Source organism: Dioscorea cayenensis, chromosome 4 (genome assembly GCF_009730915.1).
Source record: "Dioscorea cayenensis subsp. rotundata cultivar TDr96_F1 chromosome 4, TDr96_F1_v2_PseudoChromosome.rev07_lg8_w22 25.fasta, whole genome shotgun sequence".
NCBI classification, from domain to species: domain Eukaryota; kingdom Viridiplantae; phylum Streptophyta; class Magnoliopsida; order Dioscoreales; family Dioscoreaceae; genus Dioscorea; species Dioscorea cayenensis.
This window is the reverse complement of record NC_052474.1, coordinates 18,317,879-18,338,485: the sequence shown is the minus strand read 5'-3', so window position 1 is coordinate 18,338,485 and position 20,607 is coordinate 18,317,879. Positions and strand designations below refer to the sequence as shown.

General features: G+C 38.6%; 1 non-coding gene and 1 pseudogene across 1 annotated transcript; both read left to right on the top strand.

Moving 5' to 3' along the window:
* Window positions 1-20,607, top strand: part of LOC120258733 — a 46,894-nt pseudogene that overhangs the window by 9,322 nt on the left and 16,965 nt on the right.
* Window positions 11,184-11,290, top strand: LOC120259703. The gene has a single exon (XR_005536259.1). It is a non-coding gene; the product is annotated as a small nucleolar RNA R71 (small nucleolar RNA).

Below are 20,607 nucleotides of genomic sequence, written 5' to 3'. Positions count from 1 at the left end.
AGACTTTATGTGTATGTTTTTCGGAGTTCTCATGCGAACCAGCTGTAATAGAAACAATTTGATACTAAAATATATATATAAATAATGGTACAAATGAATTATCTACATAAGATAGAGGAATTATCTTTAATCTATTTTTTTATGTTTATACTTTCTAGAATATCACTTAAGGCATATGGAGAAATTATTTTTAATTTTTTTTTTGTATGTATGTAGTTTATAAACTGAAGTTGATAGGAACTCAACAGTCACTCATACTCCATCACTAAGAGATTATAGAAATATAGGGTAACTACAGCCTTTACAATTAGTTATGCAAGGAAAGAAATTAAAGAATAAAATCTCCTAGAAACCTGCGTAATCACACATGATACCCAGCTATTTACAGCTAACAAAATTGTTAGCAAATCTCTAAATATAACTTCTAAATCCCTAAAATTAAATAGCCACATGATCTTTCCTTAATCTCAGTCAAAGATTCCTATTACTCCCCTCAAGTTTGACCATAGATATTGATCAAGCCTAACTTGTTTGATAACTTCATGAATCCATGTTTTGATAGACTCTTTGTTAGCAGATCCACAACTTGTTGTTTGGTTGGTAAGTAGACCATGCACACACTTCCATTCTCTATTTTCTCCTTGATGAAATGTCTATCAATTTCAACATGCATTGCTTGAGCAATGTTTATAGCTACCTTGTTATAGCAATAAAGCTTAACTGACTCCTTATAAGCCACTCCCAGCTCTTTTAGTAATCTAGTTAACCACATCCCTTCACATATTCTTTGAGCAACAACACAAAACTCTGCTTCTGCACTACTATGAGCAACTACAGATTGCTTTTTTACTTCTCCATATCACTAGATTTCCCAAGACTCGAGTAGAAATATGAGACATTCAACATAGGATTACGGTTTTGATTAAAAAATAGCAGACATTCCCAAAAGAAAAACATAGGATTAGGGTTTTGATTGAAAAATATGAGACATTCTTAAAAAAAAATTGAGGATTAGAGCTTTGATTAAAAAAAATACAGGATTAGAGTATTGATTGAAAAATATGAGACATTCCGAAAAGAAAACATATGATAAAGGTTTTGATTGAAATTTAAAAATAGGCTACATTCAAAAAAGAAAACATAGGATTAGAGCTTTGATTCAAAAGAGAAGACATTACGAGTAGAAAACATTGTTTCAAAAAGAGGAGGCACTCCGAAAAGAAAACATAAAAAAAAGGGTTTTGATTAAAAAATAAAAAAATAGGAAACATTCCAAAATTAAGGCATAGCATTGGGGTTTCAATTCAAAATGGTAAAATAGTAGACATTATGAAAAGAAAACATAAATTAGGGTTTTAATGTTAAAAAAAACCAAACATTCTAAAAAAAACATAGGATTAGAGTTTTTGATTCCAAACTAAAAAAAAAATAAACATTCTGAAAACAAAACATAGGATTAGCGTTTTGATTCAAAACTTAAAAAAAAAAAAGAGGAGACATTCGAAAAAAACATAAGATTAGAGTTTTCATTCAAAACTAGAAGACATTTGGAGAAGAACTAATAGGATTAGGTTTTTGATTCAAAACCAAAATTTAGGTGACCTTCCGAAAAGTAAACATTGTTTTAGGGTTTTAGTCAAAAAAATAGGAGACATATTGAAAAGAAAAACATAGGATTAGGGTTTAGATTAAAAAAAACAGGAGACATTCCGAAAAGATAGCAAAGGACTAATGTTTTCATTCAAAACTAAAAAAATGGGAATATTAAGAAAAGAAAACATAGAATTCTGGTTTTGTTTGCAAAATAGTAGACATTCCGAAAAGAAAACTTAGGATTAGGGTTTTGGTTCAAATATAGTAGGCATTCCGAAAAGAAAACATAGGATTAGGGTTTTGATTAAAAAATAGGAGACATTACTTTAAGAAAACATAGGATTAGTATTTTGATTCAAAATAGTAGACATTCCTAATAGAAAAAATAGTATTAGGGTTTTGATTGAAAAATATGAGACATTACTATAAGAAAAGATAGGATTAGGGGTTTGATGAAATACTGAAAAATAGGTGACATTTCCCAAAGAAAAATATGATTAGGGTTTGATTGAATTATATCAGACATTTCGAAAAGAACACATAGGATTAGGGTTTTGATTGATGGATAGGAGACATTCCGAAAAGAAAACATAAGATTAGGCGCTTGATTAAAAAATTGGAGACATTCTCGAAAAGAAAACATAGGATTAGGATTTATATTTAAAAATAGGAGGCATTGCAAAACGGAAATATAGCATTAGGTTTTGATTAAAAATTAGTAGAGATTTCCAAAAAAAAAATATAGGATTAGGGTTTTAAATAAAAAAAGGAGACATTCCTAAAAAAATAAAGGATTAATGTTGTTATTCAAAACTTAAAAAAATGACACATTCCTAGAAGACATTTCAAAAAGAAAAGAAAGGATTATGTTTTTGATTGAAAAATAGGAGACATAACGAAAAGAAATTATAGCTTAGGGCTTTGATTCAAAACTGATAAATAAGAGACACTGAAAACAGAAAAACATAGGATTCAGGTTTTGATTGATTGATAGGAGACATTATGAAAAGAAAACATGGGATTAGGGTTTTGATTCAAATATAGTAGAAATTTCGAAAGAAAAACTTAGGATTATGGTTTTGATTTAAATAAATATGAGCCATTACTATAAGAAACATAGGATTATTGTTTTGATTTAAAACTAGTAGACATGCCCAAAACAAACATAAGATTAAGGTTTTGATTAAAAAATATGAGGCATTCCGAAAACAAAACATTGGATTACTTTTTTTATTGAAAAATATGAAACATTCCTAAAAGAAAACATTGGATTAGGATTTTGATTAAAAACTAACAGATATTCCATGAATAATAGATAGGATTCGAGTTTTTATCTCAAAAATGAGGCATTCTAAAAAGAAAAAAAAGGATTAGGGTTTTGATTCAAAACTGAAAAATAGGAGATATTCCAAAAATAAAACATTGGATTAGTGTTTTGATTAGAAATAAAAAAAATAGGAGACATTTCGAAAATCAAACATAGGATTAGAGTTTTGATTGAAAACTTGAAGACCCTCTGAAATGAAATAAGCCGTAGATCACAACTTTTCTTCAATCAAAGGCCTCATTGGTGAAAATCTTGCTATCAATGCACAAGTTGGGATACGCAAATATGATACATTCCGCAAGGAGAACATATGATTAGTGTTTTTATTCAAAAAAATGCAGATATTCCAAAAAGAAAAGAAATGATTTAGTTTTTGATTGAAAAATACATTCACAATAGAAAACATAGGTTAGGGTTTTGATTCAAAACTTATAAATGGGAGACATTAAGAAAAGAAAAGATAATATTCGGCTTTAACTGAAAGATAAGAGACATTCCAGAAAGAATATATAGGATTAAGGTTTTGATTAAAATATAGTAGGCATTCAGAAAAGAAAATATAGGATTAGAGTTTTGATTCAAAAATAGTAGACATTCAACAATGAAAACATATGATTAATGTTTTAATTCAAAAATAGCAGACATTCCCAAAAGAAAACATTGGATTAGTGTTTTGATTCAAAAATAGGAGTCATTTAAATACGAAAACATAGGATTATGGTTTTGATTGAAAAGTATGAGACATTACGAAAAGAAAACATAGGATTATTGTTTTGATTAAAAATAGGTGGCATTCTGAAAAGAAAAAGAAGGATTAGGTTTTGAACCAAAACTGGAAAATAAGAGACATTAAGAAAAGAAAACATAGGATTTGAGTTTTGATTGAAAGGTAGGAGACATTCTAAAAAGAAAACATAGGATTACTATTCCTATTTAAAAATGGGAGGTGTTACGAAAAGAAAACATATAATTAGGGTTTTGATTTAAAAAAAATGAGGCATTTAGATAAGAAAACATTTGATTTGTAATTTGATTGAAAAATAGGAGACATTACTATAAGAAAACATAGCATTAGCGTTAAAACATAGGATTATTTTTGTTATTCAAAAATAGCATAAATTCCAAAAAGAAAATATAGCATTAGAAGATTGATTAAAAAATAGTAGCCATTCGGAAAAGAAAACATAGGATTAGGGTTCGATTACAAAATAGGAGACATTCTGAAAGAAATCATAGGATTAGGTTTTTGATTGAAAAATAGGAGATATTCGAAAAATAAAACATAGGGGTAGGGTTTTATTGAAATCCGATAAATATGAGACATTCCGAAAAGAAACGTATAATAAGCGTTTTGATTGAAAAATAGTAGACATTATGAAAATAAAACATAACTTTAGGATTTTAGTTAAAAAATATGGGATTATAGTTAAAAAACGTATAATAAGCGTTTTGATGTAGCGATAATCTTGAAACTGTTGATTTGTGCACTAACGCAAGTAACAAGGCTTCGAACCTGTTGATCAAAGATTACCAAGATTAGGCAGAAACTGGAGTTAGGTTTATTACTCAAGATAAAGTAACTATTACAAGATTGATGCTCCCTAGCTAGTAGGCTTACAATAAATAGACCTAAAGAAAGATACGAGAAAACCCATGAAAGGAGAATATTCAAAAAATTTTTCAAAATGGTATGTTTTCAAAGTTCAAAAAACAAATAAAGAATTTAACAAATAAAAACCAATGCTGAAATCGGTGTACAAATTTGAGATTTCTAGCCCAAGATATAATCAAATCCATTATTACCATAAATGGCAAAATCATTGTTTGAAGGCCAAGAAGATGGAATTTGGCCACATTTTTGGTGACTTGTGTTCGATAACCTGTTTTCCATCAAGTAGGACCCATAAAACTACTAAACTCTGCCGCCCCGACAATTACCAAAATGCTCCTGGTAGTTTAGATTCCACTCTTCATGAAAGCATAGGCCAACTCCTCAATACGTACCACATCATTTCCCCTAGGTAGGGTAGAATTCGCCCATGAACTATCATTGTCTGAGAAATCACCATAGTAGGGTAAGAAGTGCTTGATGTTGAAGACATCTATTGTCCGGATGTGGCTTGATAACTGTAGTCTATAGGCATTCGGGTTGAGCTTCTCAAAGATCTTGAATGGCCAAATCTTTTTCAGCTTTAAGCTTGTTGTAGTCCCCAACTGAAAAACATTCCATGGGCAGCACAGCGGAAACAAAATCACCTAATTCAAACTCAACATGGTGGCGGTGCTGGTTCACATGATGCTTGTAACGTGCATTTGTAGCTATCAAGTTGTCAAGCATGGTCTTATGAATGTACTGTAAACTTGTTACAAAATCAGTGGCTTTCTCGTTGATCTGGTTCTTTGCTGGTTGGGGAATAAAATAGAGGAGCACACGATGGGGTGCTGAATACACCACCTGAAATGGGCTGAATCCTGTACTATGATTTGTAGCATGGTTGTGAGCTAACTCTGCCTAACTTAATTTCATGTCCCAGCCTTTAAGATGGTCCCCAATGAGGCAGCACAATAAGATACCCTATGAGCGGTTGATAACTTTAGTTTACCCATCTGCCTGGGGATGATAAGTGCTGTAAAGGCCGAGTTGGGTATTCACCATCTTACACAAGCTATGCTAAAAGTACATGAGGAACTGTGTATCTCGGTCCAAGATGATGGAAGATGGAAGGCCGTGGAAACAGTAGACTTCCTGGAAGAATAGTATTTGTTGTCTTCTTGAAGGAAATGAAGTGCACCATCTTCAAAAAGTGGTCTATCACAACAAAGATGAAGTCACTACCACACTGAGTTCAAGGCAGGCCAAGCACAAAATCCTTACTGATATCCATCCATGGCTGTGAGGGTACTGATAGTGGCAAATAGAGGCTAGCTTTGGTTGCTCCAACTTTGGATATTTGGCATATCCGTCACCGTTGAATGAATATTTCAACATTTTTGAGCATGCCCGGGCAAAAGTAGGATGACTGAAATAATAGGACCATCCAACCGCTTCCCACGTGGCCTTCGCCGTGTAACTCCCTAATGATTTGTACCCTCAAGCTGCATTCTAGAACATAGAGTTCATTTCCCTGAACAATAAAACATCATATAGTAAGAAATCTGTATAATCAGATCTTATTAAAGAGATTATTGCTACTGTTTTGCAACCTTTACATCTAGTAAAATCTCAGAAAAATATGGGATAGTCACAAACAAATCACGAAAAGAGGCAAAACCTGGTCCCTCGACTCGTAGCATAACTTCATGGCTTTTACGCCTACTAAGTGCATCCACAATGCGTTGGAGACCACTGCCTTATGCTTCACAACAAAGGTAAATACATCCAGAAAGTTTACCGACTAGCCACGACGAGAGAACACCTTGTCTTGTTGATGGATATGCCGTAGAAAGTCATAATCCATGTACAAGATGAACTCTCGGTGAATTAGATAATGCTCTAGCACTTGATAGCTTAAAGAAAAGCATAAAATTCGATGTCGTATGTTCTATAGTTCAAATGTGCTCCCGACAGCTTCTCACTAAAAAACATGATGATTCACCCTTGTTGGCTCAATACAGCATCTCAAATACGTGGGTAAAGTTAGGTAGTGCCAAGATAAGGGCGATGGTCAAGCACTCCTTCATCATACGGAATGCGGCATTTGCTTTATCTGTCCATGGAAACTTGCTACCCTTCATACACTTTGTGAGTGGTGCCATAATACTACTGAAATGCTAGATAAACCACTAATAAAAGGAAGCAAGGCCATGGAAACTCCTCACCTCTGTGATGCTTGTTGGAGTTAGCCATTGTTACACCGCCATGATGTTCACTTCATCCACCTGTATTTCCTTTCCTGAAACAACATAACAGATAAACAATAACTTGGGTATAAAGAAAACACACTTCTTCCTGGCCATATAAAACTGTTGGGATTAAAGAGCAGTGAGGACATCTCAAACATGTACAAGATGCATCTCATGGCTTAGGCTATAAATGAGGATGTCATCAAAGTACACAACCACAAACATGCCAATGAATGGTCATAGAAGTTGATTTATGACCTGCATGAATGTGCTGGGGTTGTTGGAAAAGCCGAAATGGCATAACCATCCATTCATACAACCCCTCACACGTCTTGAATGCCATATTTCACTCATCCCCAGGGTGCACATGTATTTGGTGATACCCGCTTCTTAGATTCAGGCATGTGAACACTATAGCACCACTAATCTGGCCATGCAAATCATCCAAACTAGGAATAGGAAACTGGTACTTGATAGTAATTTTCTTGATGGCTATATTGTCCACACACATGAGCTAAGTGCCATCATTCTTTGGTGTTAACATGACGCGAACTACATAATAGCTAATGCTTTCATGGATATACACCTTCATCAATAGTTCTTCTATCTGATAGCCTAATTCTTCATGTTTATTTGGACTCATCTGGTAGTGTGGTCGATATTGTAAGGCAGAGCAAAGTTGTAGCTCTACATGATGTTGGATGTCCCGAAGGGGTGGTAGCCCATTTGTTAGGTTGGTGGGGAAGATGTCTTGTAACACATCTAGAAGAGGAAGAACAATTTTCAGAATTATTGAGGTCTCTATGCTCATGATGCTGTCTTTTCAAGCAAGATGAATGCAATTCTTGAATTCTCCAACTGCCTCTCAAACAGTGCATAAGACAATAGGTTGGAGTTAATAATGGTAGAAGATGGTGTTTCCACTAGCTTATTAGGCACCAACACAATCTTTACTACTCCAAAGGTGAAACTATAATAGTTTATGCGGCTGTCATGCACCATCCTCCAATCGTATTGCCAAGGCCTCCCCAATAATAGGTGATATGCATCCATGGCACTACGTCACACCACACTTCATCCTTGTACTTGGCGCCGATTAAGAAGGCAACCAAGGCACGCTAGGAAATTGTCAAATCACATCCCTGCTTAAGTCAGTCCAATCTTTACGGCGTAGGATGCCGCTTGGTTGTGATCTTGAGCTTCTGCACTGCCTCTTCAGAAATGATGTTCTCACAGCTACTTGCATCCATCACCTACTTAAATACTTTACCGAGGATGGTATAGGTGCAACGAAAGATGTTGGTTAATAGCAAATTGTCTTCAGTACCACTTGGTGTCAAACAAGACCTGCGTACAACTAAGGCAACACCGACATCGCCTTCAACAACCTTCTCATCGAGGTCACCTTCATCAAACTCAAGCGGGCCTAAATCTATTGTGTCATCTTCTTCCTCTGCTAGAATAACTCTTTTACCCAACCTCTTTCAATCTACCTGACGATGCCCTTTCTCCCGACAATTAAAACATTGAATGATTTTGCTATTGGTCCCTTTCATAGTGGCTGTTTCCATGGGATGATCAGCAGTAACCCCACTTGAGTCACACCACCTATACCAATGACAAGCGGTATGTTTCCTCCAAGCACTCCCATTGAGCTCATAGGGACTGAGCGTTACTAATGACGCTCAATAATCAATGATTGTTGATGGGGCAACGAGATGGAGATTGGGTCGATCAGGTTGATGGTCTCCTGGATCTGGACTTGCAAACCCTAATATACCGCTCCACTGACTGGTCTATTGATTCTTGGACTTTATTTTGAGCAATCAACTGGTAGAATTCTGTGGTGTACTCCTCTATGCTATGAGTGCCCTGGTGTAGATTATGTAGGTGGCTGAAAATCAAACACTAGTAATTGTGGAGCAAGAAAATGGAGTGCTTGTGTTTCTTCATCTTCTCCCAAGAATTGATCTTTGCTTTCCCCAGCCTACTGCGACTTAGTTTTAATTGCAGCCACCATGCGGTTGCGCGGCCGTAAAGCATTATCGCCACCAATGGCACTCTCCTATCTTCGGGCACCGCATTAAATTCCAAGTATCCTTGAGTATAGCCATCCATTCGAGGAATTCCTCTACTTGAAGTCCACCTTGAAATTTTGGAATCTCAACCAGTATGTCATATTCCCATCGCCTGTCTACATCGTGCTGGGTTCTAGCATCACCCCCATGATCTTCTTATTCACACTGCCATGCCTGGGCAATGTCAGTAAAATACCCACAGTCATCTTTGATGAAGTCATTGGTCCCTTTTTTGACGTACGACATCGATTGATGTGAAAATTTTGGTGAACTCCTTCATCATTCACTCCACTCGATGGTCCAAAAGGCGACCAACCCGCTGCTCAAATCAGGCATCATCATCATGCCCATAGATCTCGTTCATCCTTTGTGTAGGGCATCCCTGACCACATGGTGGCATGATCGATTCATCCCTGACACCAAACTGATGCAGCGATAATCTTGAAAATGTTCATCAAAAGATTACCAGGATTTTATAGAAACTGGAGTAAGGTTTATTACTCAAGGAAAAATAACTATTATAAGACTAATCCTCCATAGCCAATAGGCTTACAATAAATTGAGCCAAAGAAAGATACGAGAAAACTCAAAAAAGAGAAAATTCAAAATTTAGTGAAAAAGATAAGTTTTCAAATTTTAGCTAACAAATAAAGAACTTAACAATGTAAACTAATGCCAAAACTGGCTTACAAATCTAAGATTTCTAGTCCCAAGATATAATCAAATCTATTATTACCATAAATAGAAAAATCGCTAGTTCATCGGTATTGTCAAGAAAATATAAAGTATCATCAAAGTTAAGAGAATGTCACATGGCTTCAGCGAGGCGGTATGTGAGCTTGTCATCTCCAACCCTCAATGTCAACTTCCCAACGTCCATGTCGATAAAAGCCTTGGAAGTGCGCAAGAATGACCTCCCAAGTATCAAGGGAACATCTGCATCCTCATCGACATCCAACACTATGAAGTCTATAGGAAATATGTACTTGTCCACCTTAACAAGCACATCTTCAGTGATGCGGCTCGGATGCCTCACCGTTCGGTCCGCCAATTGCAAAGTCATCCGAGTGGGCCTAGGCTCTCCCAAGCCTAGCTTCTGAAAGAAAGAGCATGGCATGATGTTGATACTGGCCCCTAGTCCGCCAATGCCATCTCTTCATCTAAATTGCCAATATTGCATGGGATAATGAAGCTTCTTGGGTCTTTCTTCTTGTTCGGCATATTCTTTTGCAATACCGCCAAGCAAGATGCACCTAAAATCATGGAGGCACTCTCCTCCAATTTTCTTTTGCTTGTCAACAAATCTTTCAAGAGCTTGGCATACCTAGGCATTTGGGATAATGCCTCAACAAAGGGAATGCTTATATGTAGTTGCTTAAACAAACCTAGAAAATTTTTGTACTGCTCATCTGTTTGGTCATTCTTCAATCTAAAGGGATAAGGGATTCTTGGCTTGTAAGGTGAGGTTGCCACCTCTTTCTCCTTGTTCACTCTTTCCTCAACCTCTATGACCTTGGGTGCTTCAACATTGGTCTTCTCACTTGGAAACATACCCTCGACCTTACTACCACTTCTCAAAGTGATCTCCTTCACATGTTCTCTTGGATTAGTCTCGGTATTACTCAGCAAGCTTGCTTGTGGTCTCTCCGATAGGGACTTCACGATTTGCCCCACTTGGTTCTGTAGGTTGTGCAATAAAGTGGTGTGGTTGCAAAGTGTAGTCCTCGACTAATTGAAATCATGTATCTGATGATTGTACAAATCTAGTCAAGGCTTTCTCCAAATCGGTCATCCAGGTCTCAAAGCCTGAAACTCTATTCTCCATGTTCGGGGCTTGTTGTTGTTGGAAACCTAGTGGTGCCATGGCCTTTTGCTGCCCTTGGTTACTCCATGAAAAGTTGGGATGACTCTTCCAACCTTGGTTGTAGGTGTTGCCATAAGGATTATCTTGGTTCCTCATTGCATTACCCACAAAGTCGACTTTCTCTACTGAAGATGCATCACCAGTAGAGATCGGGCAATCGGGTAGAGCATGTCCTCCACCACACCCGGTGAAAGTAGTCATGGCCGCCGCTCTATTAGAAGTTAGAAGGTCTAACTTCTTACTCAATGATTCCACTTGGGCCACCAATGAAGTGACTACATCTATTTCATGGAGCCCAGCCACCTTTTTCCTTTCTCATGCGTTCCACTGGTAGCTGTTCATGGCCATATCCTCTACCAACTGTTGGACCTCTTCAGGGGTTTTACTCCCCATTGTACCTCCTACGGTGGCATCTAGCAATTATCTCATACTTGGATTCAAGCCATTATAGAAGATCTGAATAATCATCCATTAGGGAAAACCATGTTATGGGCATCTCCGCAAGCGATCCTTGAAGCGCTCCCATGTCTCAGGCAATGATTCTAGTTCCATCTGCACAAACGATGATATCTCATTATGAAGCTTGGCCGACTTCCCGGAGGAAAGTATCTTGTAAGGAAAGCTTTGACCATCTCATTCCAAGTAGTGATGGATGCTTTTGGCAAGGAATGAAGCCACTGCTTGGCCCTTTCTTAGAGATAAAATGGGAAAGCCCTCAATCTGATAGCATTATCCAATACACTATTAATCTTTAGCTTGTCACAAACATCCAAGAAGTTCCCTATGTGATTGTTTGGATCTTTATCGACCAAACCATTGAACTGAGCTGACTGACTGAATCATCTGGATGAATGTTGGCTTTAACTCAAAATTTGGACCTGTAATGGGGGGTCGCACAATGCTAGATTTTGTCCCAATACTGACAGTTTGGCATAATCAGAAAGTGTTCTCTGTTATTCATTTTGTTTTGCCATGTTGTCAGACCCTTCGACTTCCACTTTATCTAGATTTGACGGTTCTTGCACAGGTTCTTTTCCCCTTCTTCTGAGTGTACGTTCAAGTTCGGTATCACCTTCAATTAATATAAAAGGGTTCTCTTGGGTCATAAGCTGGAGATGCACCAAAATAAATAAAACAAAATTAGAACGATGATAGAATAAGAAGATAAGAAATAAAATGAATAGATAGATAAGATAGCAAAGTACAAAGTATCTCTAAACGCCTACTCCCCTGCAACGGCGCCAAAAACTTGATAACGCCCCTTTCATGTGACCCACAAGTGCACGGGTTAGTCGAGTGACATGACCGAATATGCGTGTAAACCGCAAGTGCATGGGTGTCGAAGTAATAAATCCCAGGTGAGTGGGTATCGTATCCACAGGGAATAGTGAATAGAAACACAATGATTGCTATCTAACTATGATGAGAATAAATCGATGTTATGATGAATGAGATTTATATAAAAAGAGATAAAAGAAATAAGAAGGAGAGGCACAATAAAATTGAGAAATAAGACAATCAATTAATATAAAAGTGCAAAACCCTCTATTATTCTTTCTAATTAATGCATTAATGAGTTGCAAAGATCCTTCAATACATGGTCCCAAATCTAAGGTCAACCATGTCTAACTCTATACATGTCTCGGAGAAGAAATTGAACAATATTTTGATTTCACACTCGTATAGAATCGCAATGAGTTCTAGGGATTCCAAGTGATAAATCCTCTTCCTAAATATAGGCCTAACCCTTTGATCCAGGGGGAAGGTCCCTAGTCACAATTAAGCCTTAGGTGCTAAAATCACTTCAAAGCTTCACTCCGTTGCCTCTATAACTAAGCCCAGTGGAAGGTCATCCCTTAGCCTATTCACACTACTATGACCACAAAGAACTCGAGGAAATGGAGGTAGGATAAATCACACCGGAGGGGAAAAGGGATGCTCCGCTACCTCTCAACTCATCTTCTCAACCCTCTCCAATCTTGTTTTGTCTAACTCTCGTGGTGTGTCACTCACACACAAGGGTTACCAAGGTGAACTCTCAACCCTAGTGTCACTCTAAGGGAGCATTCAAGATTGGAACTCAAATAAAACATCAATTAATGAAAGCATAATAACAATGTTTAATGAAACAAATACATTCAAGGTCTCCATGGAGCTAGTTACAATCAATGAAATCGAATGTAAAAACAAGTAATTTATAGAAAACCCCCACGGTAGTCATGTCGATGGTCTTGTGGAGTGGCATCGTCCTCTCCAAAGGTCCCCTTGTCAAGCCTAGGGCATGCCTTGCTAGCTCCCCCAATAACCTTCTTCCAAGTGGAGTGCGGTGTCGAAGCCAGAGAACCACTCCAAAAGCCTTGACAAAACCCCTCTAAACCCTAGCTATAGTCCTCTCTCAAGTTGGGGAAAGAATAAAGAAAAGAATGTTGAAATCGGGGCTGAAATCGGCTTTAAATAGGGTTGGAATCGGGAATCCACAAGCCCCTATGGATTCCCCACACGGGCCTGTGGAACTAATGCACGGGCCTGTGAAATTTCCACATGCCCGTGTAGATTCTCTGGAAATCACTTTTCTTGAACAGCTGTTGACAACGCCCCTTGCGTAGGTCTCTCAAGTGCACAAGTTTGTCGAAGTAATAAAATCCAAGATGAGTGGGGTATCTTATCCACAGGGAGTAAGGAATAAAAACACTTAAATTGTTTCTTAACTAAGTTAAAGATCAATAGTGATATGTGTGACAAGATGTGAAATAACAAAAGTAAAAGGACACGAAAGAGAGCACAAGTAAAGGAGAAGGTAAGGCAATCGATATAAATGGGGTACCCGGATATTGTTCCGCCTAGGACAATCATTTTAACTGCAAGAACCCTCTATTATACTTTCTAACTGATGCAATAATAAGTCATGGAGATCCTTAAATACATGGTCCCAAATCTAAGGTCAACCATGCCTAACTCCATACATGTCCCGGAGGAGAAATTGAATAACCTCTCAACCTCGCACTCGTATAGAATTGCAATGAGTTCTAGGGATTCCAAGTGATAAATCCTCTTCCTAGATGTCGACCTAACTGACACGATCGAATATGCGTGTAAACCGCAAGTGCACGGGTGTCGAAGTAATAATACCCCGGTGAGAGGGTAGTCGAATCGATAGGGAATAGTGCTTAGAACCACCAATATTGCTATTTATCTAGAATGAAAATATGTTGAAAGTGATGTGAAAACAAACTCAATGCAAACGAAAATAAGAAAAGATAAAGGATGTGCAAGTAAAAGATAGGGGAGGCAATCGACGATAAATGGGGTACCCGGATATTGTTCCGCCTAGGACAATCATTTCAAGTGCCAACCCCCTATTATGCTTTCTAACTAATGCCTTAATGAGTCATGGAGATCCTTTAATACATGTTCCAAAATCTAAGGTCAACCACGCCTAACTCTATACATGTCCCGGAGGAGAAATTGAATAACCTCTCAACCTCGCACTCGTATAGAATTGCAATGAGTTCTAGCGATTCCAAGTGATAATTCCTATTCCTATGTATAGACCTAACCCTTTGGTCTAGGTGGAAGGTCCCTAACCACATTTAAGCCCTAGGTGCTAAAATCACTTCAACGCTTCACTTTGTTGCACTCGCAACTAAGCCCCAGCAGAAGGTCATCCCTTAGCCCATTCACTCCACTATGGCCGCAAAGAACTCTTGGAACGTGGAGGTAGGATATATCACAATGGAGGGGAAAGGGGACGCTCCGTTACCTCTCGACTCACCCTCTCAACCCTCTCCAATCTAGCTTTGTCTAACTCTCATGGTGTGTCACTCACTCACAAGAGTTACCAACAAGAACTCTCAACCATAGTGTCACTCTAGGGGAGTATTTAAACAATCAAGCCTACAAGATTGGAACTCACAATATACATCGATTAATTGAAAGCATAATAAAGAGATTCAATAAAACGAATACATTCTAGGGTTCACAAATGCCTAAGTACCCACTGGGGGTTTAGCTCTCCATGGAGCAAAACACAATAGATAATGAAATCAAAAGTAAAGAGATGCAATCCATGAATGAAAACCCCTTGTGTTCGTGTCAAAGGTCTTGTGGATCGTCCACGTTTTCTTCAAAGGTCCCCTCGTCAAACCTAGGGCACACCTCGCCGGATCGATGCCGACGAAAGCTCCCCCAATAGCTCTCTTCCGAAGGAAATGCGATGTTGAAGGCTGTCAAGACTCTCCAAAGCCTTGCCAAAGCCTCTCCAAACCCTAGCCGCCGGCACCTCCAAAGATGGGGAAAGGTGGAAGAAAAGTTAGGGGAAAAGATGAAGAAATCGGGGCTGAATCGCGGCTTTTATCGGGCATCCACATGGGCGTGTGGATGTTCCACACGCCTGTGTGTGTTCTCTGAATTTCTGATTTTCTACGGGCTATAAATAGTAACTGCTATAGTAAATTGCTACATTGATTTTGCTACAATACCTGCTACAATACTCCACCAAAAACACTCCTGAATCCACTTTTCATCTAGTCAACATAAATGGGCACATGTTTATGCCATAGATCGCGTCGCTTCTTCAATAAACGGGTTCATTAGTGACGATCTTGCTAATAATGCACAAGTCGGGATACGTAAATGTGACTGCCCTTGTGCCCCTCCAAATCATTGCAATTGCTTGAATACATGGAGGTTGGCACATATTCACGTATCTTTGAGCCCAACTTGTGTCTTCGCATTTGTTCCTTCCATGATTTCATCAAATAGTGCATTCGCGATCTACTTTTGGCTTCTTTTCTTAAAACATATCTTCACAAACCTACCTTCGCAAAAGAACACAAACACACATGTATTAGCGCTTAAACCTGATAAAAGTAATGCTCATTGTAAGGAAAGAATACTTCGCAATCTTAACACACAAGCACTTATCAATAACCCTTTGGTCCTGGTGGAAGGTCTCTAGGCACAATTAAGCCCTAGATGCTAAAATCACTTCAACGCTTTACTCCATTGCACCCGCAACTAAGCCTCAGCGGAAGGTCATCTTTTAGCCCATTCACTCCACTATGACCGCAAAAAACTTGAGAAAATTGAGGTATAATTAATCACACCGGACGGGAAAGGGGGCGCTCCACTGCCTCTCGACTCACCCTCTCAACCCTCTCCAATCTATCTTTGTCTAACTCTCATGGTGTGTCACTCACTCACAAGGGTTACCAACAAGAACTCTCAACCCTAGTGTCACTCTAAGGGAGTATTCACACAATTAAGAATTCAAGATTGGAACTCAAATAAATTTTCAATTAATTGAAAGCATAATAAAGAGGTTCAATGAAATGAATACATCCTAGGGTTCACAAATACCCAAGTACATACCCAAGTACCCACTAGGGGGCTTAGCTCTCCATTGAGCTAATTATAATCAATGAAATCAAATGTAAAAGCAAAGAATCCATAGAAAACCCCCTTGATAGTCGTGGCGATGGTCTTGTGGAGAGTCCTCTACTCATCCAAGGATCCCTTTGTCCGGCCTAGGATACACCTAGCCGGATCGGTGCCGATGAAAGCTCTCCTACTAACCTTCTTCCAAACGGAGTGTGATGTCAGAGCCGTAGAACCTCTCTAAATCCCTAGCCAATATCTTTTAAAACCCTAGCTAAAGCCCTTTCTCAAGTTGGGAAAAAGATGGATAAAAAGAATTCTAAAATCAGGGCTGAAATCGGTTTTAAATAGAGCTAGAATCGGGAATCCACACGCCCATGTGGGCGCCCCAGGGGATTTTTGCCACGGTCGTGTGGAATTACTCCTTCGGTCGGCTGTGAACAGTATTTGTTACAGTGTTTGCTATAGTATCCTGCTACAATGTTTTCTACACGCCCGAATCCATGTTTTCATCGAGGTAACATAAATGGGCACATGTTTACACCGTAGATCACTTTGCTTCTTCAAAAAATAGACACGTTAGTGCAGATCTTGTTATACATGTACAAGCCGGAATGCTTGAATGTGACTGCCCTTGTGCCCCTCCGAATCGTTGTGCTAACTTGAATATGAGGAAGTTAGCACACATTCCCGCATTTCGAACCCGACTTATGTCTTCGCGTTTGAACCTTCTCAAGATTTCCTCCAAATGGTGCATTTACGATCAACATTGGCTTCTTTTCTCTAATATTCAGTCTCACAACCCTATCTATATGAAAGTAACATAAATACACCCATATTAGTGTTAAAACCGGATAAAAGTAATGCTCATCATAATGAAAGAACATTTCGCATTCTTATCGCACAAGCACTTATAAGATGTGAACAATACCTGCTACAATGAATTGCTATAGTGTTTGCTACAGTACCTGCTAGGATACCAGCCCAAAATACTCCTGAATCCATGTTCTCATCGAGGTAACGTAAACGGGCACACATTTACTTTGTAGATCGCTTTGCTTCTTCAATAAACAGCTTCATTAGTGAAGATCTTGCTATCAATGGACAAGCCAGGATACTCGAATATGACTGCCTTTGTGCCCCTCCAAATCATTGTGCTAACTTGAATACGAGGAGGTTGGCACACATTCTCACATCTCGAACCCGACTTATATTTTCGCGTTTGATCCTTCTCAAGATTTCCTCCAAATGGTGCATTCACGATCTACATTGGCTTCTTTCTCTAACATTCGGCTTCACAACCCTATATGCATGAAAATAACATAAATGCACGTATATTAGCACTAAAACCTAATAAAAGTAATGCTCATCATAAGGAAAGAACACATCATATTCTTATCACACAAGCACTTATCATCGAGTAATAAATTCCCAAGAGAGTGGGGTATCATATCCACAGGGAGTAGGGAATAAAAATACTTAAGTTGCTACTTAACCAAGTGAAGATGAACAATGATTGTGCTGATAAAGTGTGATGTAAAACAGTATAAAAGAACAAGAAAGAAAAGCACAAATAAGTGAGAGGAAAGACAATCGATATAAAGTAGGGTACTCGGGTACTGTTCTATCTTGGATAATCGTTTCAAGTGCAAAACCAACTATTATGCTTTCTAACTAATGCATTAATGAGTCATGGAGATCCTACAATACACGGTCCCAAATCTAAGGTCAACCGTGACTAACTCTACACTATGTCCCGACGGAGAAATCGACCAGTCTCAACACCTCACAGTGTAAAGTTGCAAGAAGCTCTAGGGATTCCAAGTGATAAACACTATTCCTATATGCAGATCTAACCTTTTGGTGCAGGCGAAAGACCCGAGTCACAATTTAGCCCAGGTGTTAAAGCCACTTCAACGTTTCACTTTATTGCTCGTAGCAACTAAGCTCCAGCGGAGTTCATCCCTTAACCCTTCACTCTATTGTGACCGCAAAGAACTCTTGGAATATGGAGGTAGGATAAATCACACCGGAGGAAAAAGCAGACACTCCGCTACCTCTTGACTCACTCTCTCAACTCTCTCCAATCTTGCCTTGTCTAATCCTCATGGTGTGTCACCCATCTACAAAGATTACCAATATTGACTCTTAACCCTAGTGTCACTCTAAGGGAGAAATCATTCAACATGCATTCAAGATTGGAACTCAATTAAAAGCATCAAATAACGAAAGCATAATAAAAGGTTAATAAAACAAATACATCCTAGGGTTCACAAATCCAAGTACCCACTAGAGGTTTAGCTCTCTATGGAGTTAGATATCCATATAGCAATGTAGGTAATTCAATGAGAAACCAAGGCAATCCATATATCAACACCTGCAATTAGGGTTCGATGAGCTATCAGAATCTTTCATGGAGTAATCAAGGACAACAGAAAGACAATGGCACCACTCGGTTTCAAACAACAACAACAAGCCCCAAAATATGGGGAACCAAGTTTTAGGATTGGAAAGCTGGATGACTAATTTATAGAAAGCTTTAACCAAGTTTATTCAATCATCGGATACAAAGATTTCAATCGATTGAAGCCACACTTCGCAACCACACCGCATCATTGCACAATTAGGAGAATCAAGTGGGGCAAATTGCGAAGTCGTTATCGGAGACACCTTAAGGAAGCATGATAAGTGCTTGTGTGTTAAGAATGCAAAGTGTTCTTTCCATACAATGAGCATTACTTATATCAAGTTTAAGCGCTAATACATGTGTATTTGTGTTTTTTTGCGCATGTCGGGTTGTGAAGCTATGTTTTGAGAAAAGAAGCCAAAAGTAGATCGTGAATGCACTATTTGGCAGAATCTTGGAAGGAACAAATGAGAAGACACAAGTGGGGCTCTAAGATATGTGAATGTGTACCAACCTCCATGTATTCAAGCAATTACAATAAGTTGGAGGGGCACGAAGGTAGTCACATTTGCGTATCTCGACTTGTGCATTGATAGCAAGATCTTTCATGACCGAGGCTTTTGATTAAAGAAGAGTTGTGATCTAGTGTGCCCGTTTATGTTGTCTTGATGAAAAGTGTGGAATTGGGAGCGTTTCGGCGGGTTACTATAGTAGGTTACTATAGCAAATCACTTTAGCAAGGCACTATAGCAGTTATTGTTCACAGCCGGCCAAAAAATCAGATTTCAAGAGAATCCATGCGGGCGTGTGGAAATTATCAACGCTTGTGTGGATATTCCATAAGCTCATGTGGAAAATCCACAGGGGCGTGTGGATGCCTGATTCCAGCCCTATTTAAGGTACGATTTAGCTTGATGTTAGGGATCTTCTTTCCCCCTTCTTTCCAACTTTTCTCCATCTTTTGAGAGGCCATCAGCTAGGGTTTGGGAGGCTTTTGGCACATCTTTGGAGTGGTTCTCCGGATTCAACACCGCGCTTTGCTTGGAAGAAGGTTATTGGGGGAGCTTTCATCGGCATCGATCCAGCGAGGTGTGCCCTAGGCTGGACAAGGGAGACCTTTGGAAAAGACAAGGCTACTCCACAAAACCATCGAAATGAATACCGTGGGGGTTTTCCTATAGATTGCTTATCTTTACTTTCAATTTCATTGTTGATTGTATTATGCTCCATGGAGAGCTAAACCCCCTAGTGGGCACTTGGATTTTATAAACACTAGGATGTTACTGTTTCATTGACCTTCCATGAAGATTTCCTTAATTGATGCTTTTAACTGAGTTCCAATCTTGAATACTTGTTGAATGATTTTTCCCTTAGAGTGACACTAGGGTTGAGAGTCAATATTGGTAATCTATGTGGATGGGTGATACACCTGAAGGTTAGACAAACCCAGATTAGAGAGGGTTGAGAGGGTGAGTCGAGAGGTAGCAGAGCGTCCCCTTCTCCTCCGGTGTGATTTATCCTACCTCCATTTCCTAGAGTTCTTTGTGGTTACACTAAAGTGAAGTGCTAAGGGATGAACTCCGTTGTGGCTTAGTTGCGCCAGCAACAGAATGAAGTGTTGAAGTGACTTTAGTATCTTGGCTTAATTGTAACTATGGGCTTTCGCCTGGACCAAAGGGTTCGATCTACACATAGGAATAGGATTTATCACTTGGAATCCCTAGAACTCTATGCAACTTTGTGCAGTGTGAGGTGTTGAGACTGAGCGATTTCTCCACCGGGACATAGTGTAGGGTTAGTTATGGTTAACCTTTGGTTTGGGACCATGTGCTTTAGGTTTTCCACGACTCATTAAGCATTAATTAGGAAATATAATGGTAGGTCTTGCACTTGAAGGATAAGTCCTAGGGGGAGCATTGTCTGAGTACTCCAATTCTATTGATTGCCTTATCTCTCACTTACTTGTGCCACTCATTCTTGTTCCTTTTATTTCTGTTTACATCTCATCTTATCAACATAATTATTATTCATATTCACTTGGTTAAGTAGAAATTTAGGTATTTTGTTATTCCCTACTCTCTGTGGATATGATACCGCACTCACTTGGGATTTATTACTT